General features: G+C 42.4%; 1 protein-coding gene across 1 annotated transcript in view; it reads left to right on the forward strand.

The window, feature by feature from the left end:
* Positions 1-2,965: 2,965 nt before the first annotated feature.
* The window catches only part of ADD2 (adducin 2), a 97,225-nt gene continuing 75,906 nt past the window's right edge, over positions 2,966-24,284 (forward strand). Inside the window, exon 1 of the mRNA XM_081069593.1 lies at positions 2,966-3,434. The gene's annotated coding sequence lies outside the window, so the exon portion shown is untranslated. The remainder of the gene's footprint in view (positions 3,435-24,284) is intronic.

A 24,284-nucleotide genomic window follows, 5' to 3' on the forward strand; every position in this document is an offset into this window, starting at 1 on the left:
GAGTGTCATTCCTCCAGCACCTCCAACTTGCCCATGGAAGGTCCTTGGTGAGCATGCCTGAGCCTGGAGAGTGCTAAGGCACTGCATTAGTTATGTACTGCTGTGTAACAAACAACCACAAACTTGGCAAAACAACACATTGTCTCAGTTTCTGTGGGTCAGGCGTCACACCTGGGCATGGCTTAGCTGGGTCCTCTGCTTCAAGGTCTCTTTCAAGGCAGAAATCAAGGTGGTGGTCTGGACTGGGGTCTCAGCTAAAAGCTTGGCTGGGGAAGGATCTACTTCTAGTCTTATGTGGTTGTTGGCAGAATTCATTTCTTCTAGGACTTTTGGGCTAAGGACCTCAGTTTCCAGCTGGCTGTTGGATAGATGTTGCCCTCAGTTCCTTACCATGTACTTCTTTCTAATATGGCTATTTGCTTCATTAAAGCCAACAAGACAATTAAGAGAGTCAGCTAGCAAGATGAAGAATCTTACGTAATGCAATCACAGAAGTGACATCCCATCCCTTTTGCTCTATTCTGTTAGTTGGGAACAAATCACAGGTCCTGCCAGCACCTAAGAGAAGGGGATTACACAAGGGCATGGACAATGAGGGGGGCGGCACTGTAGGTGTCTGTTACAAAACTGCCGTTTTGCTCTCTTTACAAGTTATTGTTGGCCAAAAACATTTTTGTCAAGAGACTTGGAGATTAGAAATAATTTTACTGCAAATCAGTCAGAAATTCTAATTTTAAACTCTCTGGCCACTGGGGGCTAGCCAAATGTGAAGTTTGGGGTCTGACATGGAGTCTCCTATGCTTATTTTCCCTAGTTAAGGGCCAGGCATCTTGGGCTTTCTGCAGTGTGGACTTTAAATCCTAATGATCTTCCCGGGACGGGTTGTGGAGCCTCCAACAGTGGTGGTTCCTTTAATTGGATTTCAAAGTGAATTTAGAATTGAGCGAGAACCTCAGGATCTTCAACTAAAATTCCACCGAGGCTGTTAATATAGAAATTTATATAATGAAATCTTGTTTCCTGTCTGGCATTTGAACAATTCCTACAGCCATAGGATGGTGCTACTCTTCCCAGCACTTGTCATAATCAGGTTATCATATTCAGTTGGCATCTGGGAGAAACTGGAGGGTTTTTTTTTTTTTCTTTTTTACTCTAATGGCTAGGAGAGCAGAATCACCTTTTTTGGGAAAAGGAGAGTATATCATATCAGTCTTATCAACTTTATCAGTGTCTTGTACTAGTTCTGTTTTTTAAAATCAAATTTTTTTTGTCTTCTCTGAAGGCCACGTGCAGGGCAGTGGTTAGGGCTCACAAGCTCTGGAGCCACAGTGCTTGAGTTTGAATCCTGACTCAGCCACTCAACCCCTCTGTGCCCCAGTCTCTTCATCTGTAAAATGGGGTAATAATAGAACCATACTCATAGAGTTCTTGTGAGGATTAAATAAATAAAAATGCATGCAAAGCCCTCAGGACAGTGTCAGGAGCCAACAAGAGACTGCTGGCTCTTGAGAAAGCTAAATAGTACACTAGGAAGAAAAATGTCTGAGTGATAGAGATGACCACGGGGATTTATGAAACCTGCAATTTCTGGACTAAACAGAAATCCTCTATTCCCTTTTTGGGTTCTATTTCAGAGAAGTACCCAGCATCGCTGTGATGTCAGGGCTCTGGAGAAGGTGTTCCTGACTTCTGAGATATTATCAGTCCATACCCATAGCGCACAGCTGCCTGAAGTGCCAATAAACACATCACTTCCTGGTTCAGGCCAAACAGACCTCGGTCCCCGTGGCTGAGCTGCTCGTAATTCTAGTAGGTTTTGACAGAACAGTGGGGAGAGGGCTTGTGGACTCAGTGATCCTGAAGATGAAATGCGAATGAATGAGAAGCTGTGAGTGGGGAAGGAGGGTGTAAAGACTGGGGGCTGGAGGGGCTGGAGGGACTGGAGCAGAAAAACAAAATTTACTCTGGCATCTGAAACGGAAAGGCTGCTAGTTGTTCTAGGGTTGTTGTGCTGGACGTTTTCTCTTTTCCTACATCAGTGGTAGCTCACAAAGAGTGGCATTTCTTAAATGTTAGTGTGCGAAGGAGTCCCTAGGGATGCTTGTTAATAATACAGATTCCTGGGCCCTCCAGAGACTGATTCTGCAGCAGCACTGTGGTGGGGTCTGGTGATTTCTATGAGGGTGTCTAAAAGCCCTGATGCCCCAGAACCTAGAAGGAGCAGAGGGGCCATGATCTGATTGGGAGCTTTCCTGGAAGCTGTACTTGCTCTGCACTCACATTTTTAGAAACAGCGTGAACGTTGATTTAGGGGAGCTGGTAGAGATTATAGGGGTCTAACGTCCTTGCTGCCACTTTGATGGCCCTACACCCTGAGAAACACTTAGGACGTCATTTTACAGAGGAAGACAAAAAAAGTCCAGAGAGGTTAAGTGACTTCATCAAGGTCACACAGCTAGTTAATGGCAAATCTGTGATCAAGGACTCTGGTTCTCCATCCAGCTCCCCATTCACTAAACACCTACCTGTTCCTGTGGGTGACTGATTAAGGAGGGGAAAGGAGTGAGAGGAGGAAGTAGTGAGAATTGGAGGGAGCTGGGCCTATAGCCCCAGAGGGTAGGGCAGCAATAAAAATTTTGTCCTCTTTGAAAATGGAGTCAGAATTAGGATACGGATAATCTTGGCTTGGAATTCAAATGGTCTTACAATTGCTATTAAAATCATGAATAGTGTTACCTTCTAAAGGCAAGATGTCCCTCAGACACAAAACATATTTCAAGTGTAAGACTTCTGTCTTTCTTTCTTTTTAAAAAATTTTAAACCCCAGGGAGGATATATCCTCCAAGGGAGCTCACCTTTCAGATTTTCTTCCTAGTAACAAAATCCTCATGTTGGCTCTTGGCTGTTCATGGCAGTTTGTAGTAGTGCTGGTGTGGACGTGGGCAGAGGCCAGCGGCGGCGGGACTGCGGCAGCGCGGGGCAGCAGGCACTGCGGGCGGGGGCACTGCAGCACAACGGCCCTGGGCGGACGGGCAGCGGCCCGCTGGAGGGGGCGCTGTGGGCACCACCAAACGTCCTTTTGTCAGCGCGCACCGCCAGGAGAACTCTCATTTCCTCCCAGCCTCATGCGGGAACTGGATTTAATTCTGACTGCAGGGCTGTAAGGGACGAGCGGGAACGAACGCCTTTTGTCAAGGACTGACAGGCTCTGTTGTCTGTAATCACCAGTGACGCGGAGAAACTGCATTGCTGGTGGAATTCCAGGCAGCTCTGACAAGCGCGGGGCTGCAGGATGGGGAGAAAACATTGCTCTGCAGATTAGCTGGGTGCATTTGTTGCTCAGATCCCAAAAAGAAGAAGAAGGAAAAGACGAGACAAAAGAAAACAACAGCTCACAGTGGAAGATCAGCGATGGATAAGAAGCCGTGCAGAAGGTAAGCCCGTCTCCGGAATGGGCACCGTGGGCTTGCCTTGGTTTTGTTTATTTTCATGGAATTTGAGACCCTAACAGCATCCTTCCACCGTGCGGGAGCTGGCTGGTCCAGATGGGGAGCGTCTGTTAGTGAGTGCGTCTGCGATGCAGCCCTTCCCCGCGGCGGTGGTTTTGCCTAAAGGGTTTCTGTTGCTGATGTAACATTGGAGGTTCTTTGGGAAGCCGGGCTGCGTGCAGAGCGCTGCACTCTGCTTGGGGACGGTCGGACCGCTAGCTCTAAGCGCAACATCTGGCAGGTGGGGCTTTCTTCTCCGCCCGGCGGAAGGGTGGCCGGCGGCGCCTTGCGGAGCCGCCGCCCTCCCGGGGTGTCGTGCGAGGCGCGCTCCGCGTGGCCGCGCGCGCTCCCCGAGCCTCGCCATCGCCCCGGAGACCCGCTCCGCCGCAGCTGCGGGCTGAGCAGGTGCGGCGTCGCCAGCCGCCTGCCTTTGGAGCAGGAGAGCTGGCAAATGTGCGGGTCCCCGTGGATTTGGATTTTTATGGAACTCCACCACTTTGGAGGGGAAAAAAGGCCACTGTCCCCGAGGAGGTCTTGCTCGTCTGTTCATCTCTTAGCTTCCATCTTCCCGCTTCCCTCCCTTCCCCCCCTCCCCCCCCGCCCAGCCTCCCCTCCCTGCTGCACTACGGGAGGAGGACACCCTCGGTCCGGGAGGCAGGGGCCAGCGTCTGCTTGTTTTGAAATCACGACCTCAGCCTACCTGGTGTTGGGGGAAGGGTGGGAGGGGCAGACTGCTTTAGGACGCAGATCAGGCGCTAGGGTCTAGCCTATTGTCTCGCCTTTTCTCCCCCTTCCTTTTCTTCTCTAATCTCCACCCCTGCCCCCACCCCACCCCCAATAAAAGGAGCGGGGGGGAGAAAGAAAAAGGTCCCAACCCACACCCTATCAAATTCTTTTAAAAATTGTCATTTTATCTGTGACACACGATTATTACCCATCTGTTTCTTTACGCCCACTCTTCCCTCCTCTTGCAGTTTGTCGTTTAAGATTCAACTGACTCAAATGAGCCTTATAAATAACAGAAATCCAATCGCAGTTTCCTAAATGGACACTTATGAGTTTTTTATGAGTAACCCCAAAGGAGGGGAGCAAGTGATTGGAGACGGTGGACTTCAGTCCTTTCACTTGTAGGGTGTGGGTCCCGCTGGGATACAGGAGGTTTTTAACTTGGGCAGTGAGGTGTGTCCTCCTGAATGGGATGTGAAAATAATGTTTCATTTTAAGGGAAAAATAATTGGTCAACATTTGAAGTGAAAGTGCTTTAAATGAATAAAACCTGAGAGGCAACTGAAGGTTCAGACTTACAAGTCACGCTGCCCACTGGCATATGAATAGTATATGTTAGAGATTTTTAGGCCATTTAATATTTTCACTTTATAATGTTGTACCTTCATTCTGCAACATGACCGGACCTTCTCAATGCCTGTGGACCAGGATCTTGCCCAAACCCCCACCCACAATGGGCACAGTAAAAGCATACTTTTCAGTACCAGCATGATGTCAATACATTTTGGAGAACCACTAATGATAAATCATTCTTTGATCTAAAATCCATAACATTTTTGTAGCAAGCCCTGTGTTCTTTCTTGTCCATCCAATTGCTTAGCCCTGTTAGAAATGTGCTTGTCACATACACAATACACAACACGCCTGAAATGACACACCACACGTAGTTTCTAGGCTTGGGCTGAATTTGCTTTAAATAGTATTATAGTGCTGGAATTAGTAAATCTCAGCTACTCTTAAGAGTTTACAGGTGATCAACTATGTTTGTTGGCAGAGAGTTTAATGTTAAGATTTTAAATAAATGTAAAAAAGGCTTTCATAAATATATTTATTACCTAGTTTGTTCCACAAGGGATTTAAGGAATTCATAAAATATAGAAAAGCAGACTAACCAAGTAGTAGATGGGAAAGAAAAAAGGAAACTAAGGGTAGAGACATAAAATGGTATTATGAATGAGACAAATACAAAAATACAAGCATAAGACTCTCTATACCTTTCAGAGAGGGAAACAATTCCAGCTCTCAACTTTATCATAGTTCATAGCAAAAAGGGAAATCGACCAGCCCAAGGCTCATATGTTTTATTTGTTGACTCATTGCTTCGTTCGTTCACTCAACAAGCATTCAATGAGGACCTACTTTATGCCATGTTCTGTGAGACACAGACATGGTCTCTGCCCTGACAGCACTTACAGACGAATGCAAGAAACAGACATTCACGAAGAAATCTCTCCAGTGAATATATACTCCTAATTACAAATTGTGATAAGATCTGTGCAGGAAAAGCATGAAACACAAAACATCACATGGCTGGAATATACAGATACAAAATAAAAACTTCTTAAGAGAAGCACAACAATTCTTGATTCTAAGAACAGAAAGGAACTTTTTTCAAATATGTTACAGTGTTTGGAATGATGTCTTCAATTATGTTTTTGTCAGACACAAGGGTGAGTGGCCTTCGGCTGTTTTCTTATAGTGTTCCTCCGTGTGAACTCATGTCACACTACAGGTCTTTCAGAGCCTTGCGGTTCTGACGACATATGTATTTTGAGGGACCTGTTTCTTCTCTAAAATTAGTGGTTTCATTTCAATGATAATCTTAAATAATGAATAATAAAAATGTGTTCTGGATCATCTTAACGGCCACCTCAAAACCAACGCTGGGGACTGTGTTTGCCTTTCTATCTTCCTATGTGAGCCAGGGGCAGGCCTGGTGGCTCAGGTTACAGCATGGATGAAGGGAAGGGAATTGAGACAGAGACATGTGGAAAGAGAGGCGAGCCTGCACAGGGCACAGGTTTGCCAAACTCAAGAGAACAGATCCTGGTAACCGCTACTGTATTGGCAAGGAATGCAGCTCTCATGCCAATTCTACCTGCATAGGGACCAAGTCTCAGCAATTTATTAGCAGCAGGTGGTATAGTAAAAACACAATGAAAAAGTTGCCATTGCTGATTTCAGCAATAATTGGATTAGATCTCCATAACCCTGCAATAACTCCCTTATGGCCAAAGCAATGACACAGGTGATTTGGTGTCATTGTTAAGTGGAGTCAGACTGCCTGATTTCAAATCCATTTTTCTACTTACCAGCTTACTAACTTCGGGCAAGTTAGTCAACCTCTCTGTTTTTCAGTTTCCTTTTATGATAATATGTTGATAAATTTGTGGTATTGATTTCATAGCGATATTGTGAGGGTTAGAGGTATGACATGTGAAACGCTTGGAATATACAGTCAGGTTCAGTAAATGTTAGCGATTATTACTATTTTTATTAGTATGAAATGGCACCTCATTTATGTTGGCACTCCAGGATGGTTTGATAGAATTTTTCATTCTGATATCTGATTATCTTCATGTAGCAAACACATTTTTTTTTATTGGGGTGACAATTGTTAATGAAATTACATAATTTCAGGTGTACAATTCTGTATTACATCATCTATAAATCCCATTGTGTGTTCACCACCCAGAGTCAGTTCTCCTTCCATCACCATATATTTTATCCCCTTACCCTCATCTCCCTCCCCCCACCCCCCTTACCCTCTGGAAACCACTAAACTATTGTCTGTGTCTATGAGTTTTTGTTTCTCATTTGGCAAACACATTTTTGAGGTTACTAATGTTGTTTTGTACAGTATGCTTTATGCATTGTCTGCGTTCATATTTTTGAAGTCAAAATTCAGAAAATAACATGTGGTAACTACACCTGAGGCTACATCTTTCTATCGTTAAACCCCAAATGGTGTTGTAGGTTTCAGCAAAACAATGCTATGTGTTGCAGGGAATTAATTTGATATTTTAAAGTTTGATAGTTATATTTATTTGCACAATTTATTTTGGCATTTTAATTATGTAAAAGCTATAAAGTATAAGTATTTAGAATTGGTCTTTATGAAGGTACATATTTAAGTTATATCTTAATAAAAGTGACTTAGGTCAGCTCTGGGTCCTGGAGAAACTTTTTCTTCAAAAAGGACTTCTATGTAGTGTATGCATTTTGAACTGTTTACAAGGACACACCCAAGATTCTTGGAATAATAGAATTTGAATCACTAGAAGAGAAAGTGCATCCCCAATACTTGACTCCATCTACCTTGACTGCCATAGTTTTAGCCTGAAAGAATTTTAAGGTGGTAATACCAAAAACTGTTTCTGTCTTCAACAATAGCAAAATTCCACAGACTCAAAGAGCACCTATGGAATGGCAAGCTGCCTGCAAATACTCATCCTGACCTATCCTCAAAGATAAACTACACATGGAAGGTTTGCCAGTGATAATGGAATGAGGTGAAAAGAAAAGTCTATTCTCCATGGAGTACAGTATTCGATTGTATGGATTAAAACAAGTTCATTGATTATATTGTTCAAATCTATTTTTAAATTTTCTTTGTGCCTAAGTGATCTTTCAAAGATTGCAATAGGAGACATTAGTCTCCTATTATTATTGGGTTTTTTTGGTAGTTTTTTTTGGATATCTATGTATGATATATACATATCATAGATATATACATAAATATGTCACACACACACACAAGTTACATTTGATGCTCTGTCGATAGGACCCTGATTGCCCAGGACTGATGGATTTCTTGGGATAAGGGACTTGCAGTGCTAAAACCGAGACAGTGCCAGGCAAAGGAAGACAGAGACAGATCCATTTTAGTTTTAGAGAACAAGGAGCGAACAATGGGCCCAGATTCTTTAAAGACTTTCTAGAAATATGGTACAGATGGTGCCAACCAACATTAGCCAGCCCACGATTCAATAAGGGTCCCTCCTGGGAAGAAGCAGGGATGTTCTCCCAGTTGAGTCCTAGACTATTTCTCAGGCTCACTGCACCTGGATGGGTTGTGGCATGGTTGGAGAGGGTCGGAGAGGGTAGGGTTGTAAATCAAAGGGCTCTAGGAACTCGATTATCATCTTCCACTTTGAGTGTCTGGACCCCCAATCTTGACATGTGCTGAGGGAATCCCCAATAAAGTGGGGCTTTAACATAGCCAGCTTCAAACTAGGTCAGTTCTGATCACCCCTACCGTCGTCGCAGCTAAAACGAAAGATCGTAAGTACATAAATAACTGCCACTTGGCCCAGCAGTAAATATTCCTCACATATTTTGATTTGACACAAGACCTCACCTACAAGCAAACCAGGCAAGAGCTGGAGGCCACGGAGTTGATAGTTGCCAGAAAGCAAATGTCAGTGCTCCATGTGGTGTCTGAAATGGTCTTCCCTAAGGCCAGTCTTGAAGTAGCGGGAAAAGACTTACAAGACAGGTAGCAAATCCCTTTGGCTTCTATGAGTGACAGCTCTAAGGACCATTTGACACCCTCTCTCGGGTCCTCACACACAGACATACAGACAGCGGACTGGCCCAGGCATAGCCCTGTGAAGACTTGGAATTTCAGGACTGGCAGCCATATTAGGTCAAACGGGGGGAAGGGGGGCGAGAACAGGGTGAGAAAACCAAACTAAATGAAACCAACCAACCAACCAACCAACCAACCAACCAACCAACCAACCAACCAACCGGACAAAATCCTCCAAAACCCAAAAACAGACATGAGGGAAAGCATGGGTCATCCCCCTACTTCCCTTGCCAATTTGGAGAAGAAGCCACTGGCTCCCTTGAGGTGGCCACAGTGATTCCAGTTCTAGTAACTTCTGTGAGGCCCAGCTAGACTTTGGTCCCTATGCTGATGAGGTTGCCCTCCATCCTACCTGGGCTAGTTTGCTTGGGTGTCTGTTTCACACAGCCGTATTGCTCCTGGTTGGAACTCTGGATTCCTCCAGAGCTTCCCCCTTTTCTTTCAGACATTGAGCCCAACTGCCCTCCCTCCCTCCATAGTGATTCTTCCTAAACAAAAATCGAACCTCGTCATTCCTCTATCCTTAGGATACAGCCTAAACTCCTTAGCTACCTTTCCTGCTTATATCTTCTTCCTTTGCATTCTACCCACTAGGTAGGCTGAAGCACCATCTTTCTGGACATTATCTCCCCCACAACCCCACCCCCTGGCAGCTTCCACACCTTTCACAGGCTCTTTCCTCCACCTCATACAGCCTCCCCCTACTTTCTGTCTGGAAAATTGATTCTTTGAGCAAGCCGACCAATAGACAAACTTCTGGCAAACTTAAGATAAAAAAGAAAAATATTAGCAAGTAGAAATGATACGTGGAATAAAGGGGAGAAAAAGAGATTTGAAATCATAAGAACACTATGCATTATTCGATGTTAACATAGGTGAAAATCTTGACCAAGTGGACAATTTTCCCAGAAAATATAAACTACCAATATTTACTCCAGAAATCGAATGTCATGTTCCTGGATGGGAAGACTCAACGTTGCAAAGATGTCGAGTCCTCAGATTCTGCCGTGTGGAGGGGCAGCCTTCCTGGTAACCAGAAGTGATGCAGATTTGTTCCCATTTTTATATTCCTCTGGTAATTTTCTGTGTATCTTTGAAAGGGGTAGTTAAATGCTTGTGCTGAATTATGAATCATTTTATTGAAGGGAAAGTCAATACATGTGTGTTTGAATGTCACTTGTGAATTGTTTTTCTCGAAGAACAAATGAAGTTATTAAACTTTGAATGCATGGGAACTTTATGAAGACAGAATTTCATTTAACAATGGACATAATTTTCCGCCCGTATTATTTTAGTGAGTTTGAATTTCATCATGTTTGCTTTCTTTACTCAGTATGGAGCGCACATAAGAATCTCTTGATTTTTGCTTTTAGAAAACTATGGTGAAAAGACACCAGGAAAGCGAGGGCGTATTCATTTCTTTCCTCCTTTCCTTGTGTCAGATGGCAGAGCGTCCACACTGATTATCGCAACATTCCTTTATTTAGAATATATTCTCCTTCCCTCTTAGCACCACATTTCTCTTAGATCCTTCCAACACCCTCATTTGTGTCCTAAATTAGCTACATCTGTTACCATAGTTATGCGGTATCCAGCTTAACCCATTCCATGCTTGTTCCAACAGTACCATGCATGAAACTGCCTTTCTTGTATTTTATAACACATACCATTTTTTTCTTTCTTCTGCTCCTGTCCCCAATCTTTATTGTTTTCAAGGCAATACATGTGCATAATTAATAAATCCCACTGCACTGAAGGGCTTCTAACAGAAAGCAACAATTCTGACCCCACCCCAATCCTTTATCCACAGGCAAACTTTTAGCTGTGTTTTCCATTCTGCTATAGTTCCCTCTGTATCTCAAAATAATATGCAGGTACTGCTGTTTCTGAATTTCAATCATTGTCTAGTGACTTTCTGCCGTGAAAGTCAAGGATGTAACTTATTTACACCAGCTTACATCTCCTCACCTCCTTGCATCCCTGCCGTTCCAGACAATGCATTTATTAAAACCAGATTTCGCATTGCATGGACTGTTAAGTGGGTCATTTGACTCTCTATTCTGTAAGATAAGGGTTTTACCACCACCTCTCCTTGCCTGCTTCCTCCTTCCCTCTCATTGAACATTTACTTCTGCATTATCAAAATGGATGAAATATTTATTGTGTTCCATAGCCATAGTTGGTTTTCATGATTTGTCTACAAGGTAATTCTAAATGCTGAAAACTCTTAAAGTGTTCATTAATGGGGTTGATGTTGTTCACCGCACAATAATTAACATGCTAGTATTTCATCTCCTTCTCAGGGGCTCCACTATCTCATCTCTTGGGCCACTAACTAAAAAATGCTCCCAGGGTGAATTTCAAATGGATTCTGTTCCAGTGGGGGCACCAGCATCATCATAGCTGCGCTAGTTTACGGCCCCACAGTACGCTAGTTTACGGCCCCACAGTACGTGCAATTTCTCTAAGAAGATCCATCTAGTGATCAAATGGATACATTCAGAACCAGCAATGTGTGCACAGTAGTTTGAGATAGAGATACAGAGGTAATGACAGCTGAGTGTCTGGCTGTGGGGCACTGTATGTGGCGTAGGAGCTGGAGTGGACAGGGTCCGCTGCTCCATTTAGAGACCTGCAATTTGTGCCTGGTGTTCAGTGTCTTTTCCCCCTGCCCTCCATAATACCTGCCATTTCAAAGTCTGGGACATCTGCAGGGCTCTACTAGACAGATCATCTGCCTCCTTGGCTCCAGCACCCTCTGCCTGCAATCTAGGCTGAGGCTTGTTTGCTTTCAAACATTAGTCACCAGTTCTCTGTCTTCTTTTTGTCCTTCTGAAACTTGTTGAAATCTCTCTTCTGCTAATGACCTGCTTTTACATTGTTAGTGTGGGATTATATATTTGTATTCCCTTATGATCAATTTAATGAGGACTAAGAAGAGAGAGAAATTCAGGGACAGGTGGATTAGGCCTGCTATGTTGAATTAGAAGCCAAGGACATAAATTTCCAACCAAGCCCTGTACAATAGTAAGAAAACAAACTACTGGCATGGCCATGATTTAAATTCAAACCCTTGTGAAGTTTGCTTTTTCTTTGTTATTAAAATGCCTTCAAATATCTGCAGTATCTTTCAACTAACTAATATCTTCTCTCATCTAGAGAAGTCTGGAAACATTGAAACATTCTTCTACCCTACTCAAAGATGATGGGCTTTTAGTTTACACACAATTCTGCCAGGCTCAGTTGCTTCTCTTCAGATTCCAGAAAAGTGGAAGTTAGAAACAAGAGTTTGGCTAATAGCCTAAAAGAGATTGGGATGAAAATGAGGATTAAAAGAAGATGAAAATTTCTCCTAGGGACCTGGGTGGTAGTTACTGGCCAAGTGCTACAGAAGATGAGTTGTCAGAGTTGCCAATAGTTCATTTAGACCCAGAAAGGAAGAACCTAACAGAGAAAGTAAGTGAACTGATTGTCCTCACAGAGGGAGGGGCTGCTGGTTTTCTTTACCTGGATGAGAAGGAAGGGTCTGAGGATGCCAGAGGCTCTTTGTTCAGGAAGTAAATCTGCACAAGAAAATTCAGTTGCTTCTATGTTTCCCTCTAATTTGGAGATTACTGCTTCATTTTTCAGCCGTAGCAATCATCATTAAAACTGAAAAGCATTTTAGGATCCTGTATATATATCTTAACTGTTAAAGTCACAGTCTGTAAAACTGTTGTCGGCTTTGAAGACTGTACTTGTTATATTTAGTTCTGAACTGAAGACCTATCAAGATTAAGCACGTCAGAGAATTTTTTAAAAATTTCTTTTTAAAAGTCTATTATACTTATGGATCAAATGATACAATATCTAGGATTTATCTCAAAATCATATTTTTATGGGGGGATAAAGGGGTTTAGAGGTGAATCAAGATAAACCGTAAACTGATAATTCTTGAGGTTGGATATTATCTTATCTACTATCTAAACTGGCACTTTTCAGAGTAAAAGGAGGTGCAATTAACAATTACACTGGAGCAAGAGGCATAACCTGGACTCTCTACAGCAAACTGCAGTCTGCTCAGAAGCTAGGTGGTGTGTCCTTGGGGCTCATTATAGTGTGCTCTCTAATTTTGTACACTTTCAAATATCTCCATAATTAAAAAATGTCCACTGCTTTGTCCTGTTTGCTATCTTATTAAAATTGGAGTTTTTCATCTTAACTATGATGTTAAACATTAGTCAACTTCAAACCCAAAATGAAAATAGCTAGAGAATATTGTTAAAGGACAAATCTATTAAGCTGATTTTTAATAATGGGACAAAAATGCATAGATTCTGCACTGGGACACCCAGGAAGCAATACTTAATGTAATTGACAATGTTATAAAGCCGATTCATAGCTTTAGTTATGCAAAGAAACCTTGTTTTCATTGTGAATTGGGATCATCAGGATTTTATTGTGGATGCAGCCCCAGAACGATCAAGTCCGCTGGAAAATGAGGAGCAGGCCAAGAAAGCGGGCTTCGGTTTGCAGAGCCAGTCCCCATGCTGACCTGTAACTACCTCGGTGTCTCTCCTATTTGAGGTTGTCCGTTACCTCTTACCTGCTAAAATATTCTTTCGGTTAGTAAGGTTTTGAGAAGGTCTCCATTCTCACTTTGTAATTCTCACGGTCCATCATCACATGATTTAGTAACGGTTTGCAGCTGAGCTGGTGAGGGCAGGCTCTTGGGCCAGGCAGCACCGGTGGGCTCTGCTTTTCAGGATGTCAGTCATTTTGATTAAGCCAATCAGAGGGCCCAGGTAGCCGTGGGTTTGGAATAAGGTCCTTTATGTCCTATTCAAGGAGGGGCCGAGATAGATGCTTGCCCAGCTTCCAGATGGCACCTAGAAAGGATCCTGGGATTATCAGGCAAGGTAGTGCGTTATAGCTGGGTTCTTTCAAGCCTAGAATGCTGCTACTATAGGAGCAGAAACCAGGTTTTAAAAAATGATTTATTCTTATGTTGTTTGTATTGCTGGTATATTTACTATTGTCCTCAGTATCATACAGAAGGTCTTTTATTTTTTAACAGTCATGTATAAAAACTATGCAGTAAGCACAGCTGGAGCTTGGGTCCTCTGCACAGATACTCTGGTGTGGGTCTAGAAGGTCACTTTTAAATTTACTTTTTTAAAAAAATCAAACCTATTGATATATAATATACATTTTTTAAAATTCACTTTTCTTAGCTGTATAGTTCTATGAATTTTGACAAATATATAGTCATGCGACCTCCACCACAATCAAGATAAAAAACGTCCTTTTCATGCCCCTTTGTAGTGAATATGCCTTCTTCACCCACAGCTCCTGGCAACCACACATCTGTTTTAGGTTTTTCTTTTTCCAGAATGTCGTATAAAAGGGATCACACAGTGTAGCCTGTGTGCCTGACTTCTTTCACTTTTCATAATATTTTTGAGATTTATCCATGTTATTACAATACTAATAGGTCATTTCTTTTGATTGCTGAGTAATATTCCTTTGGATGGCTGTAACTACCACAATTTGTTTAGCCATTCACTCATTAAAGGACTGTATATGTTGGCATGTAGGTTTTTGTGTAAACACGATTACAATTCTCTGCCATGTGGTATGGTACATGTATGCTTAACTTTACAAGAAACTGCAATAGGTTTCTAGAAAGACTGTACGTACCATTTTGCATTCCCACCACCAGGTGTGGGGTAGTATCTCATTGTGGTTTCAATTTGTATTTCCCCAATGATCAATGACAGTGAGCATTTTATCATGAGTTTGAATGTCAGTATCTCTTCTTTGGTTGTTTCTTGTTTTTCAAATGTCAATAAGCCTCTGCCATTCTAAAGCAAATAAGGGGAAGCGTGTTTCCTTAGTCTCAAAGGGGGAGCAGAAGCATAATGGGGGGCGGAATGAGGGGATGTGGGGAGAGCTAAGAGGAAGGCAAAATCAGGGGGGCAAAGTCACACATGAAAAGGCTGCTTCTGGAGTTCTTCTCCAGAGGGTTTTGTGGTTTGTATTATGGGAGGCTGCTCCTTAGGGAGGAAGGGAGGACGGCAGGAAGGAAGAGGAAGAGAGGAAGACAGCCATAACATTGATTCCATTATTTTATATTTGCATACTTCAAGTTCTGTTCTTTATACCTTTAGTTCAGTAATAACTGTTTAAAATAGATAAATTTGGTCCAGATAGTAGCCCTACTGTTGATTTTTGGGGGGAGAGGCTAAGGGCAGTTACATAAAAGATATTCAAGAAAATGTATATTGGGCAGCCGGTTTGCTCAGTTTGTCAGAGCACGACCTCTTCCCGGTTCGATTCCCACATGGGTGAGTGAGCTGCGCCCTCCAAAACTAGATTGAAGGACAATGACTTGGAGCTGATGGGCCCAATATTCCCCAATAAAATTAAAAAATAAGTGTATTTAAATTTGATTGATGTAGGGACTAGAAGAGATATTTGTACAACCATGTTAACAGTAGCCCTATTCACAACAGATACCGTGTTTTCCCGAACATAAGACTGAACATAAGCAGGACAGTCTTTTGGATTGTCCTGGTATTATATTACATTGTATTGTATTGTATTGTATTGTATTGTATTGTATTGTATTGTATTGTATTGTATCGTATTGTATAAAATCCGGTCTTATAGTAAAATAAGACTGGGTCTTATATTAATTTTTGCTCCAAAAGACACATTAGGCATTAGGGAACGCTACAAAGAATTATGTGATTATTCAGTGACATTGGTTTCCAAGCAGGAAGGAAGGTAACCAAGGAGGCGTTATTGACTTTGAGCTTTTTCAAAACTCACTTAATGGCAATTAACAGTATCTGGCATTGTTTACCAAAGTACTAGTCTCATGAGAGACCTCCTAGCAGTTCTTGTGAATTGTGAGAAGAGAAGGGAAAACTTCCTCTCTTGAGGCTTCTTGTGTTTTCATGTCATTAATTCCTGCGTCACCCCCAGCCATTAATCTCATGGAGGGCAGAGAAGGTTTCTGTCCTTTGGTATCAGAATCTTGCTTTGGCTGTGTGATGACTCCTTTGTCTAGCCTTGCTTTGCTGATGATGACCTTTAACATAATAAACTGCTTATGGGAATAATGAGGATTGATGGAGAAGAGGCACCTTCTCATAACCGATGGCGCATGCATTATAACAGGACGTTTTTGGAGGAAGGAAGATTGTGATGGGAAAGCACGGAGTTTCTCAAATTCATGGCCAAAAATCTCAAAATGCCCTGTACTACTTGGCAATCCTGAGGCATTTACTTTTCCACCTCTCCAAAATAACTAATTCACCGACTCCTTTTAAGGGTAGGAAAGGGACACATACATTCATTATTGTCCTCGTGATTCCCATTAAAGCCTTCTCTTAAGAATCAGTTGTCTCTTCTAGAACTTTCAATATGCCAAGGCAAACACTACACCAAACATAACACTGCGTTCCTGTGTCTGGTTCAGTGCAAGGAAATATCCTAGGGAGTACAATTCTTATATATAAATGAACTCGGAAAAGCTCAAAAGGAGCCGTAAGCATTAGCAAGGGCCTTTCTGTCTCCATGTTTCTGAGTAACATGCATCAGATGTCACATATACGAAACATTCCTACTGGAATCCCAGCATGTCAAAGCAGAAGGGACCATAGAGATCTTCCCGTTCAGCCCCTGGGTTACAGAGATCAGACAAATGAAGCTGAGAGAAGACAAAGCACTGAGGTGTGGTGCATAATTACAGGCAAATCTGGGGTTCCTGAGAAGCTGCTCTTCAGGGCATTTCTCTCTAAATGTCAGCTTTTTCATTTTTTAATCTCAGAGTTTTCAAGATGCCATTTGATTTCAAGGAAAAGAAACAGGAGGAATGTAAGTTCCTTACAAGAATCTAAAATATGGTGGAGAAATGGGTGGGGCTGAGGCAGGCTCTCCAGATAACCAAGCCTCCACGTTGATCCTTAATTTTCGTCTCTGGACAGATGGAAAAATTCCAATTTGAACTTTGTTGCATGTTGCAAAGTTTATTAGGTTCCTGAGTGGCTTAAATCAACAGAAATGTATTCTCTCACAGTTCTGGAGGCTAGACGTCTGAAATCAAGGTGTCAGCAAGGGCATGATGGCTCTGGCGGCTCTAGGGAAGAGTCCTTCCTTGCCTCTTCCTGCCTGCTGGGGGTTGCCAGCAATTCTTCGTGCTCCTTGCCTTGCAGCTGCGTCACTCCAATCCCTTCCTCCATTGTTACATGGCCTTCTCCTCTGCGTTCGTCTTTCCTCTATGCCTCTATATGTCCAAATCTCCCTCTCCTTATAAGGACTGCCACCATTGGATGTAGGGCCCATCCTAATCCACTGTAACTCTATCTTAACTTTCTGCAAAGACCCTATTTCTAAAGAAGGTACCATTCACAGGTTCTAGTTGAACATGACTTTTTAGGAGATATTATTCAGCCCAGTATGCAAAGTTACAATGATTTTATGTTTTAACTTTTGCTAATAATTTATACTTATACATCCTAGAAAGGCATGTTGTTTCCTGGGCCCAGGAGAGAGAGAGAGAGAGAGAGAGAGAGAGAGAGAGAGAGAGAGAGAGGCTGCTTCCCAAAATATATCCAGTAGAACACTATTCTCAAGAAATGTAACGTGAAAAGTTTCCATGGTCAAGAGAATTTGGGAGACACTGTATTCTACCTTCCTCTCAAAGCATCCTCAGGCGTCTAGGATATAGAAGGTTGGGAAAGGTCCTGTAACAAGGATCCGTGTTTACCTATCAATTCCAAAGGTTGTTGGACAAGGAACTCTTTTGTCTGCCTTAACACTCTATATTGATTAAGGATTGCCTCAAGCTTCATGAAACAGGAACTCAACCACAGTCGCTTAGTCCAATAGGGGTTTCTTTCCCTCACCTAGCAAGCTCAGAGGGTGGCAGTCCAGGGTTGGCACAGTGGCGTAGGACGACACCAACACTCCAGGCTCCTTCTCTGCTGTCTCTGCCCTGCCATGCTTAGCAGGTAGTATTCTTTCTCTTGTAAATTTGTAATCCAGCTACCCCATTTCCAACCTCCCAGCTACCTTCTAGACAGAGAGAAGGAGGAGGATATGGTGAGGGGGGAAGGCTAGAATTTCTATCAGGAAATTAGACTTTCCCAGAAATTCCCAGCAGATTTCTACTTACACATTATTAATGAGGACTATATCAGAAGGTTGCTTCTAGCTTCAGGGAAGGCTGAGAAATACAGTGTTTTTGTTTGGTTGCTGTTGTTTGGCACATTGTACTTTGGACAAAATTGAGGTTCTGTTAGGAAGGAAGAAGGGAAGGTGACTATTGCCTGGGCAGCTGGTGGTGACTGCCATACATGTAATTTCCCGTGGCATTAGTGACTAGATCTGCCTTAAAATTTTGTCACCATTGTCCTTCAGAAGAGAGTGCTTCTTATAGAATTCCAGGATTTTAGCATCAGTCTCCAGGTACCGCTCAACCAGTTTGCGTGCCCATGCTTGTATGGCACCATGCTACACTATGTGCCTTTTAAATCATTTAGAGGCTTGCTGTGTGCCTGCACTCCTAAGCTAACTTCATTTTCTTTAATGTGCTCTAATGGAATTGGAGCTTCCCTCTCTACAACCCCAATTCCTTAACTATGTAGCTGCTATGTTTAAAGTAATATACTCGGAATGCAATGCGGAAGCATCGCCATTTCTTCTGGCTGACATTTAAAGCAATAGGAAGGCAGAAGCTCCCACCTTCTCAGAGACAATGCACGTTGCCTGTGGTTCAGGGGACCTTTAACGATCCCTGCTGTGGTCACATTCTGATCCCCAGGGGAGCCAAAGCGCACACCTCCATTCCCAGGCAGGGCCTGCAGCGAGGAACCTATTGTAAGAGAAGGAGCCCGAAAGGTCTCCTTCTCCACTTGCTTCTCCCTCTTTTACTGTGTGTGGTCAGGGAGAGCACACAGGCCGGGGAAAGGAAGCGAGTTACTGCAGCATATTGTGGTTTATCTTGATGATTACAGCAGACAATAATATCAAAGATAAAAATACAGAGATCTGCAACAGATTCCTAAAACAGTTTCCTTTTGATCTCTGCTTGAACATGTGAGATTTCTAATCCTATCTCTGGAGACAGGTGAGCAGGAGAAAAGGACCCACATGGTAAGGCAATCAGGTCATCAAACCCGAGAACAGGAATGTTCGTCACAAGTGGGGGCCTAGCGGCCTGGGTGAAAAACAATCATGGAGATTTTGCCATTCTGCATTTTCTACTATGAATACAGCTCTTTCCTTCTGTTTGGGGATGTCAAAACACCTGTTTTTTCTATCAGGAAGAACATGTCAGAAAAAATTTAAAAACCATTAAAATTTTATGCCATTATAAATTTCTAAGAAAGCACAGGTCACACGGGCCTCATGTCCAAAGGCAGCAGCTGAAAGGCGCAAATGTCCTTGTACTGTTTTGGTAGTTGACCTACTGTACAAAAAAACAGAATTTCAGATTGTAATCCCTTTGAGTGCAAAGGAAGATTATCACTGAATAATGTTTCAGAAAGGTAAGTCTGAAATTGTGATTCCCAGGCCACTGGCCCACAAAGAGATACTATCCCTGGAAAATGGGTGTAGAAAGTATAAAGTAAAGGGTAATATAGCAGAAGACAGGATGAGTTTCTCTTGCCTGAGTGACTGTGCTGTGTGGCATGATGGGAGAACATCTGGCATGGTGGAGAGCATGTGGCATGATTGGGGAGCACGTGCCGTAGAGCTATGGACTGTAATCTCGAGACTCAGCTTCTTTGTTTGAATCCATTGTCGGACTCTTAGTTCTTGGAGGGCAGGGACCATTTGCTACATCTTTGCTGTCCCTGAGCACTTTGCGCACTGCCTCATCAGTCTTCAAATGCTGTGAGATAAGTAAGGACATCAGGAAAGCTCTGAGGTCCAAGTAAATACAGCCCCAAAACATTTATCTCATCAGAAACATTGGCTCAAATGCTAATCTGAGAGCCCTGGGCTGTGTTCAGTGGTAGGAAGCCCAGCCAGGGGGCAGTTGCTGTCTTGCAGGTGAGTATGAATGAGACCTGGGGAGGCTCAGCGAATATCTGAGGGCTTCCCAGCTAATGAACCACCAAATAAACACTTGACCCCAGGTGTTTTGAATCCCAAGCCAGTGATTTCCCTTCTCACTCCAGTCTGGGAGGCGGCAGGGTCAGACTGTCTGAGTTAGAATCCTGATTGTCCCCACCGACTATAATGGGACCGTGGACACACTCTTTGTTTCTCTTGATCTGTTTCCTCGTCTTGGTGGTACCTACCTCATTAAGGTTATTGTGGGGTTAGTGCCTGGCCCCATGAATTCTTCCGTAAGTGCTAGCAGCTGCCAGCTCTATTATTACTGATGCTTTTCATGTTTGTATCTTCTTACGGCCCCGGAATGAGAAGGAAGCGGAGTCGTATGCTAGGCACTGAAGTTGACGAGAGTCATCAGAGAGACTTACCAGGATAAAGAATGCCACTGATGAGTGCAGTCAGGGCTCAGAGGCCAGGCCTATTAATTCAGCTTGAAAGATCAGAGAAAACTTCACAAAGGGGTTGACATTCGGGCTGGGCCTTACAAAGCCACTTGGAACACTCCTGCTTGATTTCATTCCTTCTTGGAAGAATCCTTCTAAGCGCAAAATCTTTTTTTAAAAAGTTATTGGGTGCTATTTTACAAGTGATAATCACAATTGCAGGCTCACTAGCTTGTTATCATTTGAGTTCTGTCAGGGGATATTTATTATTTACAACTTTCCCCCACCATTTACATAACCTGCAGGTTTTAAAAATAGATTTGTTTCATGGTGAATGTAGATTAAAATATCCCTTGTTTTGGCAATCATGTACAAGGGGAGATATTTATATGATAAATACAGTTGATGGGTTTCTCTATCAACTACAATTTATCTCTTTTCTGCAGGGTCTTTTGTTGTCCTTGGATACCCACCTTATATGTCCTTGAGAATATGGAAGTGATTAATCATAAAAATAACGACATTCCTTGGAGTAATTGGACATTATAGAAGAGCATCTGCTGTGCTTTGTGAAGAGGGAGGGGCGGGCAATCTTCCCCTCAGCACAGACAGCTGCTCTCCCTGGGGGAACATGTTCTGAGGCTGTAGTCTGGCTGTGGAGGGGGATCTGGCCCCCAGCACATGGCATTTTCCCTGCTTTGTGCTGTGGGACGTTAGAAACCCACGTTAACCTCAGAGACGTGGGCTGTGCCCCATGAGGAGACCAGCCCCCTGTATGTCTAAGTACCATTTCCACCCATCTAAGGCTTCCCCGCAATGTAAACTTGTTCCGTCTCTGGTTCCGTATTTCGTGGCTTAGTCTGGAAAAGGGGTGTGGGCATAAGAAACAAAACCAAACCCTAGCCCTCTAGCAAGGATGGGGTAGGCTCACTTGAATAATTCACCTTAAACTTTTAGGTTCAGTTCCATTAACTGATCCGAAAGTGGAAAGAAGAGAACCAGAGGGCTCATTCAACTCACCACCAAGTTCTGTTTCTTTTTGTGTCTCCTAAACATCCCCAAACCCTTGTACTTTTCTCTGTCTCCCTTGTGCCCTGAGTCCAAACCCCATCATCCCCGATTGGATATCTGCAACGGCCTCTAACTGTTCTCCCCACGTCCACTTTTGCCCCATCCCTGCTCTGTTGTTCACTCTACAGCCAATGTGGGCTTTCAATGTGCAGATTGGACCTTGTTATTCTCATGTTTAAAACAGATTGCGCTTCCAGTTATACTTAGAAAAAAGGCAAAGCTCCTCTTTGCTCGTGTCTCATAGCACTTGCCCCATTGTTCACTCAGCTTCAGCCACCTGGACTTCTTTCTGCTCCTTACACTCACAAGTGCTTTTCAGCCTCAGGGCCTTTGCACTAGCTGTTCCTCTGCCTGAACTGCCCTTTCTTATCATTTATAACTCAACCTAAGTATCACCTCTTCAGAGCTCTATCTATCTATCTATCTATCTATACATATGTATGTGCATTTGCATACATAATATACATACATATACATCTATACACACATAATATAATTTTTTATGAACTGTTTGAGAGTAAAATGCCGGCATAATGCTGTCCATTTAGCCCTAAATATTTCAGTGTGTGTTTCCCCAAAACAAAGACATTCTTTTACATAACCAAATACATTGGTCAAAACCAGGCGATTAACATTGATTTAACTCTATTATCTAATTTACTTTATTCAACTTTCCCCAGTTATTCCACTAATATTCTCTATAACAAAATAAAACAACTTCTAGAGGATGGTCCAATGTTTCACCCAGGATCACATCTCTTTGGATTTCTTCAGTCTGGAATAAATGTTCCTTAGTCTTCCTTTATCTTTCATAACCTGCCACTGGCCTCTCTAGGTTCTTTGGCTCTGTTCTGGTCACACTAGCCTTTCTCTGATTCCTTGTGCTCGCCTCGCTCTGGTGCACCACGGGGCCTTTGCACATGCCCTGGCCTGGAATACTTTCTCCTTCCTGCTTCATTGTTGACTCTTATTCTTCTCTACAATATTAGCTTGAATGTCACTTCCTCAGGGAAGCTGTCTCTGACCTGCTTTACTAGGAGGCCAAAGTCTCCAATGACAGGCATATACTGTTTTATTGTGTTTCGCTTTATTGTACTTCACAAATGTTGCACTTTTTACAAATTGAATATGTGACTTTCCATCAACAAAAACATTACGACTCACTTTATTGCAATACTTGCTTTATTGTGGTGGTCTGCGACCGAACCTGCACGATCTCTGAGGTATGCCTATATAGTATTCCTGGGAGAGCTTTGTCTCTCCTTCATGGCTGCTCTCACAGGTACAGGTGCCATAATTTCTGTGACTACTGGTCAGTGCCTGTTTCCTGTACCAAACTGTAACTTCATGCTTGCTGGGAGGTGGCTTGGTTTTGTTCACCATTCTACCTTCTACACAGCATTTGCTGAAAGCTTTTTCCCTCAGTTGAACCACTGGCAACATCTAACAACAGCATTCATTTCTTTTCTCCAAGTGTTCTATTTGGATGGAGTCGATTGAATGAGCCACACAGGTGTGCTTTTAATACTATAAAATGTTCAACAATGCTATTAAAATTTTCTTCAGACTTTGCTTCTGTCAGATAGTTACTCCGTCAAAATAGTCAAATGCATTTTGTTTGGAATGTGAAGTCCAAATGCTTTCATTTTCAGTGTTGAATGATTTATAAGCAGGTAATATTGTGACCCTAACTTACCAAATTAAGTTCATTTTGATTTACTAAGAAGATCAACACAATATATAAGCTAGGTTCTCTTATATTTCAGAAGTATTTAGCTAAGTTTCTTTTCACAAAAATGAACTCAGAATAATTTCTTGCTTCATTTGAAATATTTATACCAGTACCTTGCCTTGGAACAGCCAATAAAACTTATAATGAAAAACAAATATTCTGGAATTCACTCCTCAAAGTATTATAAGTAATTTTGAGTAGGGAGTATTTAAAGAAAATGTCTTAAAAATTGGAAAGCCACATGTAAAAGAATGAAACTAGATTCCTATTTGTCACCGTACACAAAAATTAACTCAAAATGAGCCCCAAACCTAAATATAAGACCTGGAACAATAAAATACACAGAAGAAAACATAGATACTAAACTTATGGACTTTGGTCTTAGAGAGGATTTTATGAATTTGACTTTAAAGCCAAGAGAAGTAAAAGCTAGAATAAATGAATGGGACTATATCAAACAAAAAAACTTCTGCACAGCAAAAGAAACCATCAGCAAGTCAAAGAGGTAGCCAACCAAACGGGAGAAGATATTTATAAACAACACCTCTGATAAGGGGCTTATATATAAAATATATAAAGAACGCATACAACTCAACAACGAAAGACCAAACAATCCAATTAAAAAAATGGGCAGAGAACCTGAACAGGCACTTCTCCCAAGAAGACATACAAATGGCCAACAGATAATATGAAAAGATGCTCAACTCACTAGCTATTAGGGAAATGCAAATCAAAACCACAATGAGCTTTCACCTCACACCCGTTAGAATGGCTATTATCAAGAAGACAAGTAATAAGTGTTGGAGAGATTATGGGGATAAAGGAACCCTCCTACACTGCAGGTGGGAATGGAAATTGATGCAGCCACTATGGAAAACATGGAGGTTCCTCAAAAAATTAAGAATAAAATTACCGTATGACCCAGCAACCCCTCTTCTGGATATCTACCTCCCAAATTTGAAAATATTTATCCATAAAGATATGTGTACCCCTATGTTCATTACAGCCTTATTCACAGTGGCCAAGACATGGAAACAACCAAAGTGTCCTTCAATTTATATATACATCCACAATGGAATATTACTCAACCATTAGAAAAGATGAAATACTGCCATTTGAAA

Source organism: Rhinolophus hipposideros, assembly GCF_964194185.1.
Source record: "Rhinolophus hipposideros genome assembly, chromosome: 12".
Classification (NCBI taxonomy): domain Eukaryota; kingdom Metazoa; phylum Chordata; class Mammalia; order Chiroptera; family Rhinolophidae; genus Rhinolophus; species Rhinolophus hipposideros.